The following is a 27,178-nucleotide window of genomic DNA, read 5'->3' on the forward strand; positions in this document are numbered from 1 at the left end:
TTTCTCATTTTAGGTAATTATATGGCTTAGTTTTAGCAAAAGTGTTTTTTTCTCGTTTTTTTGAGTAATGATACGGTCTTTTTTTAGCAAAAGTGTTTTTTTTTGGGTAATGATCCGGTCATTTTTTTTTTAGCAAAGTGCTTTTTTTTTCATTTTTTGGGGTAATGATACGGTCATTTTTTAGCAAGTGTTTTTTTTCTTCGTTTTTTGAGTAAAGATACGGTCATTTTTTTAGCAAAAGTGCTTATTTTTGGCAACTACCATTTATGTTTTTGCTACCTCAAAGAATCACCCAAAAACACAAAAGGCTGATATGTGCTTACAAGTAATCTTTTTTTCTGAATAAGGGCAAGTTACTAGGTAAGCAATTGGAGTGGATACTTTCTATAAATGTGAAGATAAATGTGAGTGCAAGTCATTTAAGTGCAAGTTGCAAGTGGAAGTGTCAAGTTTTGACCTTCCAGTTTCAAGCAAGTCCCAATTACCGTTTCAAGAAAAAACTACAGAGCAAATCGTGTCAACATTTGAATCACTGTGACCATGTTTTTCACCGAGAAAAAGTACATTTTCCCCTTTAAAAGTAGGAAATCAATTTGTGTATGTATGACATAGATATTTATATTATGCAAACAAATATAATGGCTCTGTGCACACCATTGCAATACACTACCGTACTACTGGAGTGTACTTGTAGTACTAGTACAATGTGTACAAGCATTTGGCGTTTGGCGTTTTATTTACTTCTACTACAAATTATGTGTACTTTTACTACAATAATCTGTACTTGGATTTATACTTGCAAGTATAACAACCATGAGACGTTATACAGTAATCCCTCGAATATTGCGGCTTCACAACATCGTAGTTTGTTTTTTTTCGCGGAAATTTTTTTTTGTTAAATATTTTTTAACTTTTTTGCAAATTCATAAAAATGTGAAAATCCACGCTGAAAATCGCAAACAGAAGCCACTCCCCTCCACTTGCTAGCAGAACTAAAAAAAAAAATGTATTTACATACACATTTACATATACACACAAACATACACATACTTATATTATATTATATATATATTTATATATATATATATATATATATATATATATATATATATATATATATATATATATATATATATATATATATATATATATATGTATTGTGTGTATAAGTGTGTGTTTGTGTGTGTGTATATATATATATATATATATATATATATATATATATATATATATATATATATATATATATATATATATATATATATATATATATATATATATATATATATATATATATATATATATATATATATATATATATATATATATATATATATATATATATATATATATATATATATATATATATATATATATATATATATATATATATATATATATATATATATATATATATATATATATATATATATATATATATATATATATATATATATATATATATATATATATATATATATATATGTTATACTTATACATATACATATTATGCATACACATACATACATTATATTTTTAAATAGGAGTGACCCTACTTCACATTTTATTGTTTATCACATATACATACATATCATTCATATTTATTATATTTACATATACATATATATTATGCATACACATACATATATTATATTTTTAAATAGGGGTGACCCTACTTCACATTTTTTCATTTATCACGATCAAGTCTGCTCTATATTAACCGTCATAATCAAGGGATTACTGTATATAATTTACATTTCTGTGTTATCCATAACAAACAGGCCCATTACCCAATATTTTTAACACCTTAAATGTAATTGATAAACCTAAACAAATGAAAAAGAATGACAATCAAAACCACAGCTATCTACACATTTAATAACTTCCAATAATACATCGTCAATTTAGCTCGTAAACTATGACATTACACCCAAAAAATGCCTCTAGAATCCCGAAATAGAAAATAGGGTGCTAAAGTACACAAGCTTGGTCAGAGAACACCCCCATATTGCGTATTTCCACACCGAGCGCACCACTAAATTGAGATTTGAGATTTGAGCGCCCCTTTTGTGACCTACGCACACGCCAGAATATGGCCCATAATCCTCGATTTCCAGTATAATCATCTCTGAAGGCCCCGGCCTCATATTCACTTAATGAGATGGCCTTCAGCACTCCACTTTACTCGTAGCTGAGATTGCCAGTTGTGCACAGAAAACAGGTTTTTTTCTGAGAAAGAAAATAAAAGGGGTATCCTCAATTAAATACATATATATTAAAACAGCAGTATCACTTTAAGAAAATTGAAATGATGCAAGTACCAACTTGAAAATATGAAAATTTATCAAAATTATCAAAGTTAAAATGGATTTTAATTCTATAACTGGAAATGGACGTCAAAAATATAAGAAGAAAGCAAAAAAAATGAACCAAAAGTGTAAGAATATTGCAGTATATTCATATTTTTACTACTGGAAAAAGTAAATGGCAACCAAGGTAGCTCAATTTATCGCATTGGATTAGCAAATCGGCTAAAATCCTACATGTAACTACACAATTTTGGCCATTTTTGAGAAAAATAAGCAAAAACAGCTCCGTTTAGTGTTAAAACTGGGAAGTGCAACATAATATAGCCTGGATTTAATCTTTTTATGCGGGCCAATACAAACTAAGCAACAGGCCATCCGCCATTATGGCTCAATTTATCACATTGGATTAGCAAATCGGCTAAAATGCTACACAACTACACGATTTTGGCCATTTTTTTAGGAAAATAAGCAAAAACAGCACTGTCTAGTGTTAAAACTGGGAAGTGCAACTAAATATAGCCTGGATTTAATATTTTTATGCGAGCTAATATAAAGTAGGCAGCAGGCCATCCGCCATTATGGCTCAATTTATCGCATTTGATTAGCAAATTGGCTAAAATGCTACACATAACTACACAATTTCGGCCATTTTTGAGAAAAATAAGCAAAAACAGCACTGTCTAGTGTTAAAACTGGGAATTGCAACTAAATATAGCCTGCATTTAATCTTTTTATGCGGGCCAATATAAATTATGCATCAGGCCATCCACCATTTTGGATCTAAACAATGCTAGGAAACATCAATATTGATTTAATTTGGTATTTTTCACTCAAATAAAATATTTGCTTTAAAAAACGGCCCTACAATCCGGATATAAAGAACAATAATATCATATAAAAAACAATAACATCATATAAAACCTCCCTTTTTCATACCCCAACTCCATATAATCACTTTAGTAAACATCCAATCATAACAAAGCTAATAAACCTTCAAGTTCCGATGTATTAAACCCAAAACAAAACAAAAATTACCCCCGAAAATTAATATTATGAGTACACATCTATGTCATGACCCCAATTAAAATATTTGGTGGCCACAAATGAGTATTCTGTAGCCGCCAATTCCGGATGCACTTTAATATCTATATTTTGGAGCCATTTTTTTCTTTCTCCCCCAATCCCCCTTTTGCGCCATATCTGGTAATTCAGCACTACGATGCTACGATTGTGCCCTGCAGGGAAGCAGCGGTAGTGGGTTAAAGAGGGCAGACGGCGCCGGTGTGAGCGGATAACAAGACTTCTATTTATTTAGTCGGTAGAGACACCGCAGGTGCACATTAGCATGCACCAGCGAGTGCTGTCAGGCCAGGCTAGCCAGCGCCACATCTGGAGCAGGTCACCACCGCTTTAACCCCAAGATAGTGGTCTCAACAACAACAAAAAAATTGTATGTATATTTTTACTTTCTTGATGAGAAGGATCATCATCAGTTTTGTTGCTGACAACAGTTGGAATAGCAGGGAGAAATGGACAGGTTGTCCATCAAAATAGGAAAGAGAATAGAAAAACAATTGATAAATGGGTGGTTAAGTTTCAAGTGTGTATTAGGAGTAGTTGTAGTTGAAAAATGTGTCATATATTTTGTAGTAGAAGTAGAATCAAATTATTCTATCTGCTGCCTTCCAGCAGGCGCGACCGGATCATAACAGCCAAGACAAACAGAGTCTGAGTTTTTCCCCAGAGTCGTCTTATTTATTTTGTTGACTACTTATTATCTTGACTACTTATTATGTTGACTACTTAATGTTGACTACTTATTATCTTGACTATTTAATATGTTGACTACTTAATATGTTGACTACTTAATATGTTGACTACTTAATATGTTGACTACTTATCTATGTTGAGTACTTAATATGTTGACTACTTATCTATGTTGAGTACTTAATATGTTGACTACTTATCTATGTTGACTACTTAATATGTTGACTACTTAATATGTTGACTACTTAATATGTTGACTACTTAATATGTTGACTACTTTATATGTTGACTACTTAATATGTTGACTATTTAATATGTTGACTACTTAATATGTTGACTACTTCATATGATGACTACTTAATATGTTGACTACTTATAATCTTTACTACTTAATATGTTGACTACTTAATATGTTGACTACTTAATATGTTGACTACTTAATATGTTGAATACTTAATATGTTGAATACTTAATATGTTGAATACTTAATATGTCGACTACTTAATATGTCGACTACTTAATATGTCGACTACTTAGTATGTCGACTACTTAATATGTCGACTACTTAGTCTTAGTATGTCGACTACTTAATATGTCGACTACTTAATATGTCGACTACTTAATATGTCGACTACTTAATATGTTGACTACTTAATATGTTGACTACTTAATATGTTGACTACTTAATATGTTGACTACTTAATATGTTGACTACTTAATATGTTGACTACTTGTTATCTTGACTACTTATTTATTACTTATTTGTTGATGACATAATAACCCTTAATTAAAAATGTATAAATGCGCTACAGGACCATAACAGCCAAGACAAACAGACTCTTGGAGAATTTCTTCCCAGAACCGTCTTATTTATGTTATTTACTACTTATTTATTACTTATTTGTTGATGATTTACCATATTTTCTCACGTATAAGCCCTACCCTTAAGATGCAGTTTATTTATTCCCCAAAATTCCATTCATAGACGTTTGTTAAACTTCTCACAACCAAATGTCAGCAGTCATTAAACCAAATTCATCAATAATATTTCTATATTGCTTGTCACTGCTAAATAGCTCAGTAAATGTTTATGGACAGCAGTTCTTCACCTCCTAAAATTCAATAAATGGCCTAAATTTGAAAGAACGATTATTTTAATGAATATAAATAAATTCAGGCAATACAGCAGTAAATAATTTGCGACAGAAATTTGTCTAAGTGATGCCGAAATGACTGTAAACGTGCACACTTTATACTTTTTAATGATCTATTTCATGTTTGGAAGAAATGTAAGCAAACCAATCAAATTAGTCAAATGCCGACCGGAAATTTTGGCTTTTCTGAGGGTGTCGAGCGTGACTTCCTTGTTGTAATCTCTCGACTTCAGGAGAAGTTTCACATTTCCGGGACGATGCTCCCATTTGGTTTGTGCAACCCCATACTTGGCTTTTGTTTGGGTCGCCAAGCGCAGACAATAGATGTGAGAATGGTTTATTCCGCTTTTATTATTAATTGCAGTGCAGAGCATTGGAGTCGGGAAAAACTGATTGGAATGATTAATGAAGACAAAAGTTCATTATTTTGACTCTTTATGTATTTTGATGTGGCCCGGTGGATGGGTGGTTAGTTTGTCGGCCTCACAGCTCTGGGATACTGGATTCAAATCTAGGTCGATCCTCCTGTGTGGAATTTGCATGTTCTCCCCAGGGCTGTGTGGGTTTATTCCGGGTACTCTGGTTTCCTCCCACATTCCAAAAACATGCATCGTGCCTTGATTGGACACTCTAAATTGCCCCTAGGTATGGGTGTGAGTTTGTATGTTCTTCCTAGGCATGTGTGGGTTTTGTCCGGGTACTCCAGTTTCCTCCCATATTCCAAAAACATGCATTGTAGGCTGATTGAACACTCTAAATTGCCACTGGGTGTGGGTGTGAGTTTGCATGTTCTCCCCGGGCATGCGTGGGTTTCCTCCGGGTACTCCAGGTTCCTCCCACATTCCAAAAACATGCATTTTAGGCTTTGCCCCTAGGTATGGGTATCCTAGGTATGGGTGTGAGTTTGCATGTTTCCCTATCCCTAGGCATGTGTGGGTTTTCTCGGGGTACTCTGGTTTCCTCCGGGTACTCTGGTTTCCTCCGGGTACTCTGGTTTCCTCCGGGTACTCTGGTTTCCTCCGGGTACCCCGGTTTCCTCCCACATTCCAAAATATTCTAAATTGGCATATTGAAAAATCTAAATTGCCCCTTAGTATGAGTGAGTTTGCATATCTTCGGGTCTGTGTGGGTTTTTTTCCGGGTACTCTGGTTTCCTCCCACATTCTTAAAAAGTGCTAAATGGTCTGATTGGAGACTCTAAATTGCCCCTTAGTATGGGTGTGAATTTGCATATTTTTCTCGGGCCTGTGTGGGTTTTTTTCCGGGTACTCCAGTTTCCTCCCACATTCCAAAAACATGCATATTAGGCTGATTGGACACTCTAAATTGCCCCTAGAAATGTGTGTTTGTTTGCATGTTCTCCCTGGGCCTGTGTGGGTTTCATCCACATTACAAAAACATGCATAGTGGGCTGATCAGGAAAATAATGTAATTGGATATTTATGTGAAATTAAAAATATTTAACAGCATTCTAATGTAGAATAACACAATAGCAACGAATAACGAAAATACTTTTCTGGCCTTCGGTAAAACTAAGTCAAATATTAGGACAAGTTTGATTTAAAAAAAAAATAAATGTACTTCTGTGAATATTACAGGCATTTTTTCCAAGAAACAGCAATGAATAGCGCATGAACAGATTCATACTTCAAATTGATTCGTCGCCGTACTTGAAGCCTTTGAGGGACACCCAACGTCAATATTGTATTCAGCGCAAAAAAATATGATTTACAACTCGCCGTTCCAAACTCTCAGGGTCGTCGTTTTCCGACAGACCAACTTGTCGGAGAAGGAGCGCCCCTGACAAGACTTTCGGAAGGCTAAATCATTCCGAATAAATGTTTTTCCTCTAGTTGTGGGGAGACCATTAAGCGTGACGCATTTGCGGCGCCGCCATTCGCCGAACACGACGCCCTTCGGCTGAGTTATCGCTAGTATCTCAATGTATATTATGTGATGATCGGGCCTCGTTCCAGTTATTTGTTTCCTCTTTTGGTATCTCAGTGTACTCACATGTCACTGCCGTGGGTACAGGGGGGGGGGGGTGTCAGCCCGAGGCGAGGCACCCCCCCCCCCCCTCGCAGCCATGGCGGATTACTCTAAATGGAGCTGATGATAAAGCTGTTGCCCGCCAGCCAGACAGGATACTCACTCTCCACTCCGATCCTATTATGTGCCTTTTCACGTTCAGCCATTTTTACTAAACGGGTCTAAAAGTCTCTATGGCCTTTCGTGAGCACATCAAAATATATTCATTCATTTTCGGAACCGCTTTTTCCTTATTAAAGTAGTCGCAAGAGGGTGCTGGAGCCTATTCTGAGCTGGTGGCCAATTGGTGGAACAAGGAGAAAAACAAACAATCACAGTCATAGGACAATTTAGAGTGTCCAATAGGCCTAATATGCATTTTTGCGGATGTGGGAGGAAACTGGAGTACCCGGAGAAAACCCACACAGGCCTGGGGGGAACAGAATAATTGACACCCAAATCTAGTGGCAATTTATAGTGTCCAATCAGCCTACAGTGCATTTTTGGTCCGGGTACTCTGGTTTCCTCGCATATTACAAAAAATGCGAGATAGGCTGATTGATTTGGAATGTTGGAGGAAACTGGAGTAGCCGGAGAAAACCCACACAGGCCTAAGAAGAGGATGAATACTCACACCCATACCTAAGGGCTTTTAAGAGTGTCCAATAGGCCCATCTTGCATTTTTCTTGGAATTGGGAGGAAAATTGAGTACCCAAAGAAAACCCACACAGGCCTAAGAAGTATATGAACACTCACACCCATACCTAGGGGCATTTAGGAGTGTCCATTCAGCCTACTATACATTTTTTTGGGATGTGGGAGGAAACTGGAGTACCTGGAGAAAACCCACACAGGCCCAAGGAGAAGACGAATACTCACACCCATACTTAGGGGCATTTAGGGGTGTCCATTGAGCCTACTATGCATTTTTTGGGATGTGGGAGGAAACTGGAGTACCCAAAGGAAACCCACACAACCCCGGGAGAACAGGAAAAACTCGCACCCATACCAAGGGGCAATTTAAAGTGTCCAAACAGTCAATGTTTTTGGAATGTTGGTGGAAAATGGAGTACCCGGAGAAAACCCACACATACATAGGGAGAACATGCAAAGTCACACCCACACCTAGGGGCAATTTAGAGTCTCCAATCAGCCTACATTGCATGTTTTTAGAATCTTGGTGGACAATGGAGTACCCGGAGAAAACCCACGCTGGCCCGGGGAGAACATGCAAACTCCACACAGACTTGGATTTGAACCCAGGACCCCAAAGCTGTCAGGCCAACACACTAACAACTCATCCAACGACCGAAATACATCATTTCAAAATTGCAAACTACGAAAAATACGAAAATATGAAAACTTTTTGCCACTTTGCATTAAAAAATGACGCAAATTCTCCCCGTGAGATCACCCAAAGTCTCCCGTGGTTAAATGTGGAGATGAGAACGCAATCTTTACATCATGCCAAGCAATCAAGATAAAAATAAATAAATAAAAATCAACCCCCTGTTGAAAATGCAAACGCAGCTATGGCATAATTCTTTAAAAAAAAAAACTTGACATCTAATTTCATATTCTCTCTCTCTCTCACTCAGTATCTCTCTTTACACCAATAATTCTGCAGCCCTTTTTTTGTGTGGGAAAGTCCTTAATGTCAAATAAAGAAACTAAATGATAAAATTGAATGAGGCGTTTAATAGAGTCTGGAGCTGCAGGAGCACGGCACCCCCGACATGATTTCTGGGATGAATTCTAATTGGAAATAGATCCTTGCAAAAGGAAAGGGAAAGTAACTTGGGGTGCTCACTGGCTGCTTTGTGGCTTTTTTAATGGTGCGGAAGAGTTTTTTTAAGACGATATATCTACGTGGTGTCGGCCTGAAGCGCTAAAGCAAAAAAATCATAAAAAATACGAGTGCAATTATAACATCTGTCCTAATGATATGTCGGGTATTTTCTCATAAAATGATTTTTATTAACAAAAAAAGGTATCCTCAAACTATGGTGTCTGTTTATATAGCAATTTAAATTCATAAATTGTTTTGATTCTTGTTTTTACTTGTCGTGTTATAAAAGTTGTACTGTTAGGGGAATTCAATTGTATTAAAATGATGGCAATACCCTAACCATTTTGTATTTAAACACAACCCTAACTATTTTTTATTTAAACACAACCCTAACCCTAACCATTTTGTATTTAAACACAAGCCTCACCCTACCCAGTTTGTATTTAAACACAATCCTAACCCTCCTATCCCTAACCCTAACCCTATCCCTAACCCTATCCCTATCCCTATCCCTATCCCTATACCTAACCATTTTGTATTTAAACATAGCCCTAACCATTTAGTATTTAAACACAACCTTAACCCTAACCATTTTGTATTTAAACACAAACCTAACCCTTACCAGTTTGTATTTAAACACAACCCTAACCCTATCCATAACGCTAACCCTATCCCTAGCCCTATCCCTAACCCTAATCCTATCCCTATCCCTAACCCTATCCCTAACCATATTGTATTTAAACACAACCCTAACCTTAACCCTAACCATTTTGTATTTAAACACAACTCTAACCCTAACCAGTTTGTATTTAAGCACAACCCTATCTCTTTCCCTATCCCTATCCATAACGCTAACCCTATCCCTAACGCTATCCCTAAACATTTTGTATTTAAACACAGCCCTAACCTTAACCCTAACCATTTTGTATTTAAACACAACTCTAACCCTAAGCAGTTTGTATTTAAACACAACCCTATCCCTTTCACTAACCAGTTTGTATTTAAACACAACCCTATCCCTTTCCCTATCCCTATCCATAACGCTAACCCTAACCCTAACCCTATCCCTAACCCTATCTCTAACCCTATCCCTAACCCTATCCCTAACCCTATCCCCAACCCTATCCCTATCCCATTTTGTATTTAAACACAACCCTAACCAAGGTAAATAAAACAATAGTGACAGTGTACCTCACCCGACTACAAAACCTGCCATTCCTATATTACGATGACACATTTTAAGATTGCCTCTACAGTCGTATTCACTTATTCACCCTCCTTTAATAGGATTTGTCAGTCATCTTTCGCAACCCTCCCCTTGTCAGGGTCTCCGGACATCATTTTTTTACGAACAAATGGAAAGTGACGAGCTCCAAACAATCCAAAGAAACACACCCAGACGACCAAACAATGGGTCAATTACCCAAGACGGCTGTGTTGACAGTTTAAATGAACACGTATAACTTCATAATTATGGAACGAGCCTGGCCGAGATTAATAGCTCGGGGAGCTCTTAAAAAGGCGGCGTATGAATCAACACTTCCAGGCGCAATTACTCCGAGAGTAATTGTGAAAGTGATGACAAGTCGGGGGGCCGGAAAAAGTACACCCGGTTCGGAAATGCCTCCCTCGACCCTTTGGGGGTGATCTCAACATACCACGCTATCCTCTGTGTAGTACCCCTGAATTCGGCAATTTATTTGCCTTTAAAACACATGAGGAAATAATCAGACAGGTCAGTTGTTGTTATCTTCAAGCCAACTTTTACTGAAAAAAATATCAATTCACACAAAAAACTTAATATACAATTACACCCATATACATATATCTATACATATAAATATATTAACAACCCGTTATAACCCAAAACAATGTACTTGTTGCATAAAAAGTCATAACTTATGAATATTGTAACTTGTATTACCTTTTGTTTTCCAACTTAGCAAAATCCCCAGCTAGTTAGCAGGGCAAACAAAGGAATCTCAATAGCATAGCTTAGCTTCATTTGCTACTACCGTCATACACACATACACACCACAATGCTAACGCTAATGGCGGCCGAGGGTACATTGTTAATGCTATTACATGTACTCTACTCGAGGCTGGTTAAATCTCAATAGCATAGCTTCCTTTGCTACGACCATCATATACTGCACACAGTCATGCTAACGCTATATTAACCCGAGGCTCGTGAAATCTCAATAGCATAGCTTCCTTTGCTACGACCATCATATACTGCACACAGTTATGCTAACGCTAGATTAACCTGAGGCTGGTGAAATCTCAATAGCATAGCTTCCTTTGCTAGGACCGTCATATACTGCACACTATCATGCTAACGCTATAATGGCGGCCGAAGGTAGCTTGCTAACGGCTAAACACGTCCTCCACCCGAGACTCGCACATTCACGCACACAGATAAAAAGTAAACAAACCTTAATAAACATTATTTTCTTTCTCACATGCTAACTATTGTCTCTTGCTAACCCTACACTCAATCGGTGTCTACAACAAGACAACATACGTTTAAAAAACAGTGGGAAATAATCACACAGGTCAGTTGTTGTTATCTTCAAGCCAACTTTTACTGAAATGCCCCGCGTTTTAACTATATGAGCCCAGACATAACAAATCGAATACCGATCCATACCCTTGCTATTTGCCTTGAGGCATAAATAATCAAAGACTGATAAACATCAATCCCAAAACTAGTTTTACCTCACATCCAATCATTTATAACTTAACTCACTTTACCAATGTCACATCCACAATCGTCTACGTATCTTCGGGTAACGAGAAGGCGAAAAACTCATCAGCCTAGCCTGCCAGAAATGAGACAAATTGTGACGAATACATTGGCCGTGAATAGGAAATTGATAATTTAAAGCTACCTTGAAGAGTAAAAGAGACCTGTGGAAAATGTTCGGGGGGTGTCTTGTCCATTAGGATGAGGGGTGAAGGATGAAGTTAGGGTTGAGTGATGGTTGCTATCCGAGACTGTCACTGACGACTGTCACTGAATGTGACGTTTGATTAAGGCTGACCCAGAAAGCTCAGACGGAGGGGTGACGTTATCTTCTACCCTTTTTAGCGAGGGTTCAGACGGAGGGTTTTTGGCCGCGACGATGTGTTTATTTAGAGAAGTTGAGGGTCAATATGTTTAAATCAAGGGTGTCAGACTCGGGTTGGTTTGCGGGTTGGGTTAACGTCAACTTGATTTCATGTGGGCCATTTTAGATATAATATTTAGATTTTTTTTAATTGGATTAAAAGCCCTTAATATCTAGTTTTTTCCAGATCTAAAACAATGTTTATTTTAGCTTTTTTTAAATATATTTTTTAGATTTTAGAAAATATTTTTTAACTAAAAACGCAGAAAAAATGATTAAAAAAATAGAATTATTGATTTAAAAAGGGGAAAATCAATAAATGTAGTATACATCTATACTTTTCATTTTAATTTGATCCTAAAACAGAAAGTCAACTTGATTTCATGTGGGCCTGGCCATTTTAGATATATTTCTTTTTTTTTTTTTTATAAATGGAATAAAAGAGCTGGATTCAAAGCCCTGAATATCTGTTTTTTTATAGATCTAAAACAATGTTTATTTGAGCTTTTTTAAATATATTTTTAGATTTTACAAAATGATTATTGAACTAAAAACAGAAAAATGGATTAAAAAATGACAATTATTGATTTAAAAGGGGGGAAATCATAAAATGTATTATACATCTAAACTCTTCATTTTAATTTGATCCTAAAACAGAAAGTCAGCGCTTGGATTTACCATTTATTGCGGATAATATTATTTTTCAATGGGATAGAATCCTGGAGTTTTGTTGTATTTCGATATTAAAGTCAAAATTTAGGACAAAATACTGAAATGCATTCAAATAAGAAAAATAGATGCTGAACTTACCATTATCCATAAAAATTCAGTTTTTCAATGGTTTTCATACAAACCAGATACACACTTAAAGTATCATAATGCGAACAAAATGAAACCAAAATGTTTCCAACCTTCCATGGTATGTTTAAGGACAGTCTGGAAAACACAAACTCAACACATCAACATTACATTATTTGCCATTTAAAGACAAAAAAATATACCAAATATAACACTACTATATCAATTACCGCTACTTTAAGTCCAGCATTTGAAGTTTTTTCCAAGATGGAGTCATCCCATGATCTGATTGGCCGATCCCAAAGCCATCAATTAACATACCTTAAACTTTCCCCTCTGGACTCTACCAAAGTTTAACCTTACCTGGAAAATTCTTAAATATGCGTGAAGGTCTTCCAATCTGGCAATATCGCCATTTTTTATTTTTATTTTTTTTTTAAAGGGGAAGCCATCGACCCGAAACGGGCCGCCATATTGGCCGGTCCTCCAGGGGACCAATGCACCAATTATTTCATGTGTATTGTGATTAAATAATGGGAGTTTTTAATTGATTTGTCATGCACAATTACGTCAAGCTGTAACCTTTAATTAACCACACGCCAATTATTTCTCTCTCATTTTGTCAGAGGGCGGACACACTGTGGAAAAAAGTACTCAAAGTGACATGCAAGTGGACAAATTCAAACATTTTTTTTTTGGGAGTTAAATGGATTTTGGATAAGATGGACCATTCAGAATATGTTGTATTTAACTTAATTTAATATGTTCTATGTAACAGTTTTATTTTATTTTTTGGTCAAAAACCATGCTTAAATACACGAGGCTGTATATAATCAATAGAATCAATCATTTTAAGATATTGATTGGCTGGACAAATGCGAACATTTAAAAAACAACAAAAAAACAACAACCTGCTGCATATGTGAACATTTAAAAAACAACATTAAAAACAACATCTTGCTGCATATGCATGTAAGTTTTGTAAAAAAATCTTACCTAGTTACAATCAAGTGTGAAATTATTATATAATTTTTATCTGAATGTTTGGTCAGTTTCATAATAATTGCAAAAAAAATTCCGACCCCCAAATTATGGCCTCAAATCTGGCCATTATCATGAAATCTAGTACATAGATAAAAACTAAGTAGATTTGGGAGTTTTGCTGAAGTTGAATAGAATTGCAAGATGTTATTGTCATTACACAAGTATGATAAGATTTAAAGATTTGCCACAAAGTGCACGAATAACAACAAAAACAAATAATCTATAAATAAAAATGATAAACATATAATCAATAAATAATCAATCAACAATACTGATAAAAAAATTAACAACAAATGATAACAATACGTACAAAATCAATAAGTGATAATATACACAAACAAATACAAAATAATCAATAAATAATCAATAAATAATATCAATAAACAAAATCAATAAATAATAACTATGAACAAATAACCAATAAATCATAACAATAAGCTATTCTCGAATAAATAATAACAATAAACTATTCTCTAATAAATAATAATTATAAAACAAATACAAAACACATTAACAACAAACAGATAACCAATAAGTAATCAATAAATAATTATGATGAACAAATCATTGATAAATCATCAATAAATAACAATGATAAACAAAACATATAAATAATAATTATAAACAAATAATTGATAAATAATAATTATAAACAAATAATTGATAAATAATAATTATAAACAAATAATTGATAAATAATAATTATAAACAAATAATTGATAAATAATCAATAATCAATAATGATCAACAAATAATCAATAAATATAAATAATGAATAAATAAAGAACTAGTCAACATAATTCATAGTCAACAACATAAATAAATAGTGTATAAATAAACATAATAAACAAACAAACAGATACAAAATCAATAAATACAAAATAAGTAGTCAACATAATAAATAAGTAGTAGTTGACATAGAAAAGTCGTCACCACATTTCTGCCCAAATCTCAACCAAATTTCAATTGTTTGAAGATGCCAAAGTTGAATTTCTAAGTATACACTTAAGAATCAGTATATAAACTATTTTCATTGCATTTTTTGGGGGGAGCGTTTGCCGTGTACCCCCGAGACCAAGCATTTACAAGTGTGCCCCTCTGCATCATTTCAAAGACAAAACCCTTGAAAGAAGCTCAAACAAACACTGAAGAATGGAGCAGCTGGCTGCGATGCCTTCAGGTGCCGCGCTCGCCTTGTCTTTTTTTCCAACCTCTTTATCAGACTGAGCCAGGTGGATTCTACCCGAGAAGAATGTGGGTCATTGTTGTCGTCCACCTTTGGGGAGTATAAAAGGCACAATAACCCACTCCCAATATGAGCCAAGAGTTGTGCCATGAAGGAAATCGTTATTATGCCTTTCACAACGATAAATTGTACCATATTTTCTTGCACGTGCCGTATTTGTTGCTAAAAAAAATGTTGACTGAATCCAGGGTACGGCTTATATGCGCACAAATTATGTAGCCTACATGGTCATTTTTCTCAAAATAGAGAAAATATAAACAATATATATACCATATTTTCACGACTATAAGGTGCACCACATTATAAGGCGCAACCTCAATGAATGACATTTTTCCATATATAAGGCGCACTGTATTATAAGGCGCACTGTGTTATAAGGTGCACTGTATTATAAGGTGCACTGTATTAAAGGCGCACTGTATTATAAGGCGCACTGTCTATTTTGGAGACAATTTAAGACTTTTAAATGTGCCTTATTGTCGTGAAAATACGGGAATTGCTATTGACTTCCAGGTATGAAGCACTCACTCACTACACAGTTTTGGATTTTTTTTGTATAAAATCTTGCAGTGGGGGAGGAGCTATATGATGGAAGATTTTGTAAACTAAGATGGCAACTGCATATTTAACAGTATTGTTCCAGTTCAGGCGTTTGTGTTTTTTTTAATATCCGACAGTGGTGGTTTTTCGTTTTTGGTTTTCTGTTTTTTTCCATATATAAGGTGCACTGGATTATAAGGCGCACTGTCTATTTTGGAGAAAATTTAAGACTTTTAAGTGTGCCTTATAGTCGTGAAAATACGGTAATTGCTATTGACTTCCAGGTATGAAGCACACTCACTACACAGTCACCTCTAGAGCAGCCATTGTTGATGTTTTGGATTTTTTGGTATAAAATCTTGCAGTGGGCGAGGAGCTATATGATAAAGAAGATTTTGTAAACTAAGATGGCATCTGCATATTTAATAGTATTGTTTCAGTTCAGGCCTTTGTGTTTTTTTAATATCCGACAGTCGTGGTTTTTCGTTTTTTGGTTTTCTGTTTTTTCTATATATAAGGCGCACTGGATTATAAGGGGCACTGTCTATTTTGGAGAAAATTTAAGACTTTTAAGTGCGCCTTATAGTCGTCAAAATACGGTACATACAAACGAACCCTTGACAATGTTTTGTCAAGATTATTTTTAAATGTTTTTTTATTGTTTTACTGCTGGGTGTTTTTGCAGGAGGGTGCCGGCTGTCAATATACGCCGCCATGATGGCATGGAAACGCTGCCAGTTCCAATAACGCAGCCCAGAGATCAACACAATGAAAGGTGACCTTGGCATAATTGAGATTCATCAAGAGAGGAAAAATTCCCGGGACAAAATTGGAGGACTGAAAGCAACCCGCACATTCCCCACCCCCCGATAAAAACAAAAAAAAAACACACCGTAATAAATACTACTTGCATTTTACGATGTGGAAGAAGGGCAAACAACGATTGTGAGCCGTGGGACTGAATCGCAATGTCAGTGATTCATTTACAGCCAATTGACAACAGGCCATTCCGGCTTTGCCGAGATTGGATTGGAGGTATGGATTCATTTTACTTGTTTATTTCTATGAGCATTGTGGGTATTATTATCCAGAATAACTGGCCAAAGAAGCCAAAGGACGTTTCATTGCCAAAGTAGTGTAGCATTGTTCACTTTTTGCATCCCAGAGATCACTTGAAGCAAACTTTTAGGTGGTATTTTGTCACCAAAAGGTGGTTCTGACAACCTGGACCTGTTCTAGAAACAAAATGGCGCATTTAAACTGTGACTAGAACCGCAAAATGAACAAAATTAACCATAAAAATACTCAAAAGTGGAATAAAGCTCACAAAATTACAACTGAACAGGCCATTGACAAACATAACTTACAAAAACAACAGACAATACTCCCACTAGGCATAGCAAAAACACGGGGTTTAAATACACAGACAGGGATTGATACATGGGAAGGATAGCCAAGTGGGAAAATGCATACAAATCATGTAGATAGGACACACAAGGAAAACAAACAAATCGATAAAACCCAATAAAATGATAGTTACACTATACCGGTATATAAGTCGCACCCTTAAAAATGATCTTAAAATTGTTTAATTCAATTTTTTTCACCTCAATATTCATGGTTTTAATTCAGTTTTTCACATTTTATGCGATATAAGGCATATTTTTTCTTGAATTTCATTCATAGACATCAAAATGCCGTATTTTCACGACTATAAGGCGCACTTAAAAGTCTTAAATTTTCTCCAAAAAAGACAGTGCGCCTTATAATCCAGTGCGCCTTATATATGGAAAAAAATGTCATTAATTGAGGGTGCACCTTATAATGCGGTGCGCCTTATAGTCGTGAAAATACGATAATTGTTGACAAAATGTAATAGAAAGCCATACTTGCAAATTTATACTCTTCAATACATCCACATAAAGTGTTATGGTTTTGCATGTACCATTTCAGTTTCGTTTATGCAGTTTTTACTCATATTTTCTTTCCTTTTTAATAACAGGAGCAAAGAGTGGCATGTGGAACCCAAGTTCTTTAAGAGTTTCTGATTGGACGCCTTAAGTTTCGGACACCCATGGCTCTGAGTAAGTAATTTTGACTTTACAGGCATGTTGGAGTTTGATTTTGATTGATTTCATAAGGGACAGCACATATTAATGAACATATTTATATTTATGTTAATGAACGTATGTATGTATATAGGATTTGTAGCCGAATTACCGTCTTTAGTGGCTTGGGTAGGTTGAAGATAAACAATGACAAATACTAGACATACACTCACATGTAGAGTTTTCACAGTAGTTCCCATTTTTTGGTCAAATAATCAGGCTTTAAGATGATTGGCCAAGAGGTTCAGAGACATGAGTTCAAGTATGCTAAATAGAATTGAGTTCCAGGTATGAACAGAGAAAGTGCTTTGGCTGAATGCACTCTTTTTGAAGGGAACTACACAGTCACCTCTAGAGCCAGCCATTTTTGATGTGTTGCAGGGTTTTTTGTACAAAATCTTGCAGTGGAGGAGGAGCTTTGCGTTGGAAGATTTTGTAAATTAAGGTCTGAATATTTGACACTATTGTTCCAATTTAGGCATTTTTTTAAATATCTAACAGTTTTTTTGGATTTATGTCCAATAATTTTAGAGCTTGTTTATAAATGGTTTTAATTGGTTTTAGTGTTTTTTTGCAAAATGACGACCAACTTGTTTGGCAGTAGGTCATGTTATGATATGATTTTTGCGTCAAAATATAATTTAGCCGACTCAGGTTTTTGATTGTTTCTAATGAACATGAATTGGGAAAATGTTATTTTATTTTTTAATGTTTTAGTTTTTTTATCTATCGTTTTTAAGACAAGTTGAGAGTCAATTGAGGGTAAAATTTTGGAAGTATCACCCCAAAATATTACTTTTACATTGAAAAAAAAACATGGTTTTTAGGCATACCTATCACACTTAATAGGTAAGTGAAAGTATAAGTTTTGTAGTCTGTACACATTGTAGTGGTTCCTCTTATCATGCTCATAATATCTATAATCAAACATAAAAACAACAAAATTACCCTTATACTCTTTTTTTATCATGCATATGTGTGCTGTTACCATGAAAACCAAATATTAACCCTAACAAAAAGAAAAGACAGACACTATATTTTGTCTATCCGTAAACACAAAACTTGGGTTAACTATGTATTTTTTTTTCTTTTTTAACTGAAGAGGCGCGCTCACCACTCACGTAATTGCTCGCTTCTTTTGACGCCGCCGTCCGCAGAGGACGCAGGAAAAAAGACACCTTTCCTTACAAATGAAATGTTGACAAGCAGTGGTTAACAAAAGGGAAAAGGCCACAAAGGCTGACTGATATTACTCGTTAAACAAGCGATGGGCACTTTATTGTCTGTGGGTGTCTTAGTATTGGTATCACAGCTTATTCTCCTTCCAGACAGGCTAATCAAAACCATTTTAATTTGAAATGTATGGGTAAAAGAAAAACATATACTCATTCGAAAATCGACTTTAAATGACAGTTTTATGTAGTGGCAAGAAATATGGTTGTCATGAGCGTGACCGGACGTTTGGTCGCCTGGACGTTTGGTCGCCTGGACGTTTGGTCGCCCGGACGTTTGGTTGCCTGGACGTTTGGTCGGCCGGACGTTTGGTCGGCCGGACGTTTGGTCGGCTGGACGTTTGGTCGGCCGGACGCTTGGTCGGCCGGACGTTTGGTCGGCCGGACGTTTTTGGTCGCCCGGACGTTTTTGGTCGCCCGGACGTTTTTGGTCGCCCGGACGTTTTTGGTCGCCCGGACGTTTTTGGTCGCCCGGACGTTTTTGGTCGCCCGGACGTTTTTGGTCGCCCGGACGTTTTTGGTCGCCCGGACGTTTTTGGTCGCCCGGACGTTTTTGGTCGGCCGGACGTTTGGTCGGCCGGACGTTTGGTCGGCCGGACGTTTGGTCGGCCGGACGTTTGGTCGGCCGGACGTTTGGTCGGCCGGACGTTTGGTCGGCCGGACGTTTGGTCGGCCGGACGTTTGGTCGGCCGGACGTTTGGTCGGCCGGACGTTTGGTCGGCCGGACGTTTGGTCGGCCGGACGTTTGGTCGGCCGGACGTTTGGTCGGCCGGACGTTTGGTCGGCCGGACGTTTGGTGGGCCGGACGTTTGGTCGCCCGGAAGTTTGGTCGCCTAGACATACAACTATTCAGTGTCTTTAACCAGGCCTATCGTGTATGTTTCGTGAATGTGAGAGGTAAGGCGAGCACCCGCAGAAAACTAGGCATGGGGAAACATGTAAAAAACCCACATAAAAACCAGATACTCACCAGGGATTGAACCACTCATGAAACAAGTGGAAATGGTCAACCAAAATTATCAAATTTTACAACTCTGAGCTTTTGGGGCTTACAGTTTTTAGGGTCATTTTTTTGGAAAAAGTAAACATATGGAGCAAGTTTTGTTTTGACTCCACCCACTGCGGATAGTCTGCTACGATAGGCTCCATTACCTTGCAACTCTCGCGAGGATACACGGGACAAATGATGGATGGTTAGAAATTAACGAGGCCGGTGAGTCAGTCCCCGAGGCTAGGACTAAGAAAAAAACAAAATATTTTATAAATATTTTGTAAATATGTCATTTTAAGGGTATAAGTCCATTTATGGTCTGCTATTAGTTCATCAGAAACAAGTGGTTGCATCCTAGATTTCTTCATATTATAGTTAAGGTCTTTAAAGTATTTAATTAATGCCATATTGACCAGCAACTGACAAAGTATATCATAAAAATCAATTAATAAATATATTTCATATCTTGCTTTTCAATATACCGTCCAATTCAAGGTGGATTAATTAAAAAAAATGCAAACAAATACTTCCAAACAAAGTGACAATTTAAACCCTGATCTTTATTCCAAAGAAAAAAATGGAAAGTCCCAAATATTAATATCACCGTCATTATGCATACTGCATACTTATTATGTCATTTTAGCTAACGATGAGCAGCTGATGGCTACTAAATTTCAAGTACTGGGTGTTCAGGTGACAGTAAATGAAAGTTCCCACTCATTATGGAGGGGGCAGAGTATCATAAAAATTTTAGTAACATACACACCCACCCACCCACATCCACACAAATGTCTAATAACTATTTCCTGTGCTGAAAATAATGCAATGAATGGACTGCCTGGTCCTTCAAATGACAAAGTAAGTGCTTTTTCCCCCCTAAATCTCTTCTCTGTGGATGAATGGTGAAGCCAGAGGCACTTTGCATATATCCCGTCTCGCCGTCTAAGAAAGTCGGATAGCCCACGGGAGAAATTGCTGGCCGTGTCGCAGGGTTGCTTTTAGTATAGGGGTGAAAAACTCATTTTTTGGCAGGTTTTTTTTTCGCTTTTATTTGGTTATGTGTTCCAATTAGGCTGACAAAATTCATTGAGTTTGTGAATTGACAGCTTTTCTGATTGTGGAGAGGATTTTTTGGATGTTAAAATCAGTATAAAAAATTTTGTGAGCCTTTTAGTAGCAAAAATTCTGTTGAGGTGGGTTTTTTAAAATTTATTTAATTTTTTAAATCTGAAAATAGGGCAAATATTAAATATATCATGTGTTTTGACCTTTTTTTATTTAAAAAGGAAAAAGAGTAATCATTTTTGGACATTAAAAATAGTAAAAATAATTTCTTTGAGCCTTTTAATAGAAAATATTTTCTTGTGGTGGATTTTTTAAATGTATTTATTTTTTTAATTTTTCATAAAATAGGGCAAATATTAAGTCTATCATATGTTTTAACCTTTAGTTTTTTATTTAAAAAAGAAAAGAGTAGTAATCATTTTTTGACATTAAAATTTGTAGAAATATTTTCTTTGAGCCTCTTAATAGCAAACATTCTGTTTTGGTGGATTTTAAAAAATTATATATATTTTTTTAAATCAGAAAATAGGCCAAATATTAATTCTATCATGTGTTTTAACCTTTTGTATTTTGATTTAAAAACGAAAAATAGTAAATATTGCATTTATTTTAAAGTGGACCATACATAACATATTTTTTTAGATATAATATTTAGATTTTTTTAAATGAAATTGAAAGAACTTGATCCAAAATACTCAGTTTGTTATAAATCTAAACCGATTTTTAAACCAAAAACATCACAAAAAGAAAAAAAATACAATTTTGGATTTTTAAAAAACTGCAATTATTAATTTAAAAAGGGGATAAACAGGAAATATTCCTTTTCATCAAAAAAATCCATTTGAAATTGATTATAAAAAAGAAAGTCTGCACTCATAATTTACATTCTCAGACCACCCTAAAAATGTGGCGGCCCAGATCCTGCCCCTGCACCACCACTTGAACACCATTCCTCTCACACTTCCCAAAATTTTACCCCAAAAACACCACAAATTTCCTCCAACCATCTGTTTTTAAATGACACAACATGTCCAGTAAAACCTTCCCAATGCCGAAAAACTCAATTCTAGCCAACACATCTATTTTGGTTTATTCATATTTTATAATATTTCAATGTCCCTTCAATTAAGTTCATTTGTGGACACAAGGTTACAGAAATTATATCGACCAGTTTTGCCAGGAATGGGGGGATTGGATTGGGGGTTTTGGGGGGTACATCTCTATGCTTGAGTGGTAACTCTTTATGAAATAGCGATAAATAGGCTGAAGAAGCCTAGTGGAGCCTTAGATTAATGCTGTTATCAAATGGCCCGGGACAAAGAAGAGGATGGCTAATGAGCTGGAAAAAGCAGAGCTGTTCATGGCATTAAACGATAGCAGACCCCCTCCCACGGCACCCCCCCCACTACCCAACCATAGTACCAAACATAGTACAAATATTGGAAGATGTCACTTTAAATGTGGAGGCCATCTTGACGTGTTTGCAATGGCTTCAAGGCGGACTACCGTCTAATTTGTCTCGTATTTTCCCTCCCTTGCCCAATTTCTGGGAGGTCATTTACTGGCAACTTGTTTTTTTTTTTTTTTTTTACATCCCAGAAATTGCTTTCACATTTGGTCTACTCGCTCTCTCGCTGTCTGGCTCTTGATTTTTATTCTCGTAAGTCCATTTCATTCTACTCCCTTCCAATCAGTGTATCTCTCTCTCGTATATACGACTCTGCCGGTGTTGTGATGTCATAAAAAATGGGTCTGTCTAGTCTCTGGTTCTTCAAAAACTCCCCCTATTGGACTCTCATAGAATTGACTGAAGACTTGAAACATTTCTACTGAGGTCCATATCAATTTTTCATGTCCAAAAACCTGGTGGACACTTTTTTGGACGCCATTGTCTCATGTTTTATTTAGTCAAAGTTCAAACTATGGGATGCCACTACCAAAAGGAATTGAATGAATCACAGAGAAGGACAATGGTTCTACGATTGTGGGTAGTAAGAGGAATGACAAGGTATAGTTAGAGTTTGATTTATTTAATAAAGGATAGCATATGTTAATGAACATGTTCGTATTCATGTTAATGAAGATGTATATGTAAATATGGGAGATTGTAGCTGACGGCTAATTTCCATTTTTAGTCCCTTGAGTAGGTTGAAGATGAACATTGATACATACTAGACGGGCGTTATGATGGCAATTTTGTTGGTCTGACAACCAGGCTTTAAGATGATTGGCCAAGAGGTTCAGAGATGGGAGTTCATGTATGCTAATTTGTATTGAGTTCCAGGTATGAAAGTGATTTGGCTAATTTTGCAGGCTTTTTGAAGGGAACTACACAGTCACCTATAGAGCCAGACATTGTTGATCTGTTGGAGTTTTTTGGTACAAATTCTTTCAATTGCAGATTTTGTAAACTGAGCGTATCTCATTGCAATTCAGTGTCCTTAATTTTGGCAGATGTTACTGAAACTGGCACTTTTTGTGGGGAACTACACAGTCACCTCTAGAGCCAGCCCTTGTTGATCTGGTGGAATTTTTTTTGCATAAAATCTTACAGTGGAGGAGGAGCTTTGTGATGGAATATTTTGTAAAGTAAGCATATTTTATATCAATTTATGAATCCACTAATTTTGGCAGATGTAACTGAAACTGGCACTTTTTTTGTGGGGAACTACACAGTCACCTCTAGAGCCAGCCATAGTTGATCTGTTGGATATTTTTGTATAAAATCTTGCAGTGGAGGAGGAGCTTTATGATAGAAGATTTTGTTAACTAAGCATATTTGATTTTAATTCATGAGTACATTAATTTTGGCGGACCTAACTGTAACAACCACTTTTTTTTGTAGGGAACTACACAGTCACCTCTAGAGCCAGCCCTTGTTGATGTGTTGGAATTCTTCCTGTATCATGACAAACTTTTCAAGCCTGGAAAAGAGCAAAATTATATATATTTAAATCATTAGGGATCTATGTCTTGTAACTCAGTGTTATTCGTAAAGTTGCACTAAAGATACAAGAACGTTGTAGCATATTTTCGACCATTTGTTGCAATTTCTGTATTATATGGATACATAGATATGTGACGTGCACGCTAGCATGCATGCTAATGTGTTTTTTAAAAGATGGCGGGATAAAAAGTGGGTTTAGTTGAGCATTATTGTATTTTAGGGAATATATTTTGCACTAGGGGTGATGTTAATGCATATTTTTGAGATTTTGAGGCTCATCCAACTATATTTTTATCCAAAATTTGAACAAATTGATTCAAAATTAAAGCCAGATAAGACGAAAATTCATTTTTATAAGGTTTTTTTTTTGGTTCTCAGAATTTTTTGTTAAAGAAATAGTCCAGTGTGATAAATTGAGCTACCGAAATAGAAATTTTCTTGACTTTTATGTTGTGCCAAGTCCTTTCACGATATATATGTCAAATTTCACTTATCACGTTAAAAATAAACCGAGTGGATTGGTTCTGTGTTTTCTGATTTCGCGACACAAATACACTCCAACTGTATCTGTTTGTATCTTAATTCCATTTTACGACATTACTGGCTGCCTTTACTTAACTTTAATACGATAAAAAAAAATGGCCACGGTATAAAAACAAGCCACTGTTGTGGATGTTGATTGCAGGCAAATGTAAAAGTGCTGTAAACGCCTCGGGCATCTGCATTTGTCTTACTTGAGTCGAGTGACAGTTGTCTACGCTGCCATTTCATTTTTACGCGCCGTCACAGCCGCAAACAAAACACCCAAAAAAAACCCCAAGACAGAAAATTGAATTAATCAACTGTGTATTTTGAAGGCGATGTTTGAGAAGAAGGCAGTTTTTTGTGTCTCTGCTGCATATACCTCAACCATGCCGGGAATCTGAAGGGACAGCTAAATAAATAAATGCGTTATGTATGACCGAGTGGGCCCCAGCGGGGTCCCGGCGGGCGACGAGTCCGATCCGATGCGGGAAAATGCGGCGAGACAACTGCATAAATCAACACGCAATTAGGACGTCGTGATTTCATTTATGGGTACCTACGAGCGGCCCTCCTGGCACGTGCTGGCAGATGTCATTTCTAGACAATTGATTTTCCAAGCTAGCCCTAAGGACACCGGAACGGCAAAAAAATGGAAAAAAATATGAGGCGAAATGACCGTCCGGGTAATTTTTTGCATGCTAGTCGCGGAATAATGTGAAAGAGGCCGCTGTGGCGTGAGGGGCGATCAAGGACAAGACAAAGTACGACCGCAGGAGCTATAAACGCTGATGTTGTTTGTTTTTGTATGAAATGAAGCGCGTAAAAATGTTCCTTAAAGCTGCCTGCTGTAAATCAAAGGCTTTAAAAGCGGTCTCTACTGCTAGCTTTCTATTAAATACAGAAAATACACCCCCGCATTGCAGGGTGATATTCAGGATTGTATCAATTTGTGGGGGGTTTGTACCTGTTGTGATACTGTAAAAAAATGGGCTTAATACAAAGTAAAAATAATCAAAGTTTGCAATTAATTGGTTTATTAAGGGGAATTATTCTGTCAAGTTTTTTATTTTGAAACCCTACCGTAGAATCACTTACATATGCGAGTAAACACTAGTACAAGATATCTAAAAAAAAAACAACAACATTTTTTTAATAGATAACTAACCAGCTAAGTCAGGGGTCGGGAACGTTTATGCTAGAGAGAGCCTTAAATTTTTCATATTTTCAAATGTTATTCCTCAGAACCATACTCAGAATTTACTAAAAACTAAATACAAAGTAAAAATAAATGAAAATGTTTGCTTTTTGGAGTAATTTCACCACTTTTAAAGTAGAAAAACTATTTCTTTTGACAATATTGTTAGTACTGCTAATTAACGAGTATCAAAAAGTATCAATGAGTATCAAGAAGTATTAAGGACTATGAAGGACTATGAAGGACTATGAAGGACTATGAAGGACTATGAAGGACTATGAAGGACTATGAAGGACTATGAAGGACTATGAAGGACTATGAAGGACTATGAAGGACTATGAAGGACTATGAAGGACTATGAAGGACTATGAAGGACTATGAAGGACTATGAAGGACTATGAAGGACTATGAAGGACTATGAAGGACTATCAAGGACTATCAAGGACTATCAAGGAGTATCAGAGAGTCTCAAGGAGTCTCAAGGAGTCTCAAGGAGTCTCAAGGAGTCTCAAGGAGTCTCAAGGAGTCTCAAGGAGTCTCAAGGAGTCTCAAGGAGTCTCAAGGAGTCTCAAGGAGTCTCAAGGAGTCTCAAGGAGTCTCAAGGAGTCTCAAGGAGTCTCAAGGAGTCTCAAGAGAGTCTCAAGAGAGTCTCAAGAGAGTCCTACATGTGGCTCTCAATCTGACATTAAAATTCAGTTTTTCGGCACTAACATAGCGACAACTGCTAACCAGGCTAGTTAGGTAGCATTTTCCGCATGGCTAGTGATGGTGTACCGATAAAGCAAAGTTGTTTTTGTTTGTTTTCTCTCTTTTTATAATTAAAATAGTCTCAAGATATTAAATCGTCTGAAGTTTTTGGAGAAACAATAAACTAGAAAACATGTTTTCAATTTTATAGCAATTTTAAGGCAGCGTTAAGGATCACTTCCTTCTCTGACAACCCCTCATATTTGCTTCAAATGCCATCGTGAATAAATATTATTAACTCAATAATCCATCCATGGAATTGAAGGTAGACTTTTTTTTCCTCAGCAAATCCTTTGTGTCTTCTGATTGAGTCAAATGGTTCCATAGAAGTTAGAAGAAGAACTAATTAAATTGTTAAAGCGTGAAGGGGAGAAATACACTCTGGACTCGGGAAGTTTTTGGGATGAAAAGTCAATTGAAACACTTTAGAAAGATGTGAGAACATTTTAACTTATCTCTCTCGTTGCTTATGTTACATGTGACTGTTAATTTTTTTTTACATATCTAAATATATATATTTAAAACAATGTAAAGTTGAGACAGCTTGAAAAGTTGCTAACTGGTGTCGACCAATGACATTGC

General features: G+C 36.1%; 1 long non-coding RNA gene across 1 annotated transcript in view; it reads left to right on the forward strand.

Moving 5' to 3' along the window:
- The window catches only part of LOC144194537 (uncharacterized), a 60,411-nt gene extending 42,540 nt beyond the window's left edge, over positions 1-17,871 (forward strand). The window contains exons 4-5 of the long non-coding RNA XR_013325912.1: positions 16,472-16,821; positions 17,789-17,871. This is a non-coding gene — a long non-coding RNA (uncharacterized LOC144194537). The remainder of the gene's footprint in view (positions 1-16,471; positions 16,822-17,788) is intronic.
- The last annotated feature ends 9,307 nt before the right edge of the window (positions 17,872-27,178 follow it).

This window comes from Stigmatopora nigra, chromosome 3 (genome assembly GCF_051989575.1).
Source record: "Stigmatopora nigra isolate UIUO_SnigA chromosome 3, RoL_Snig_1.1, whole genome shotgun sequence".
NCBI lineage: Eukaryota > Metazoa > Chordata > Actinopteri > Syngnathiformes > Syngnathidae > Stigmatopora > Stigmatopora nigra.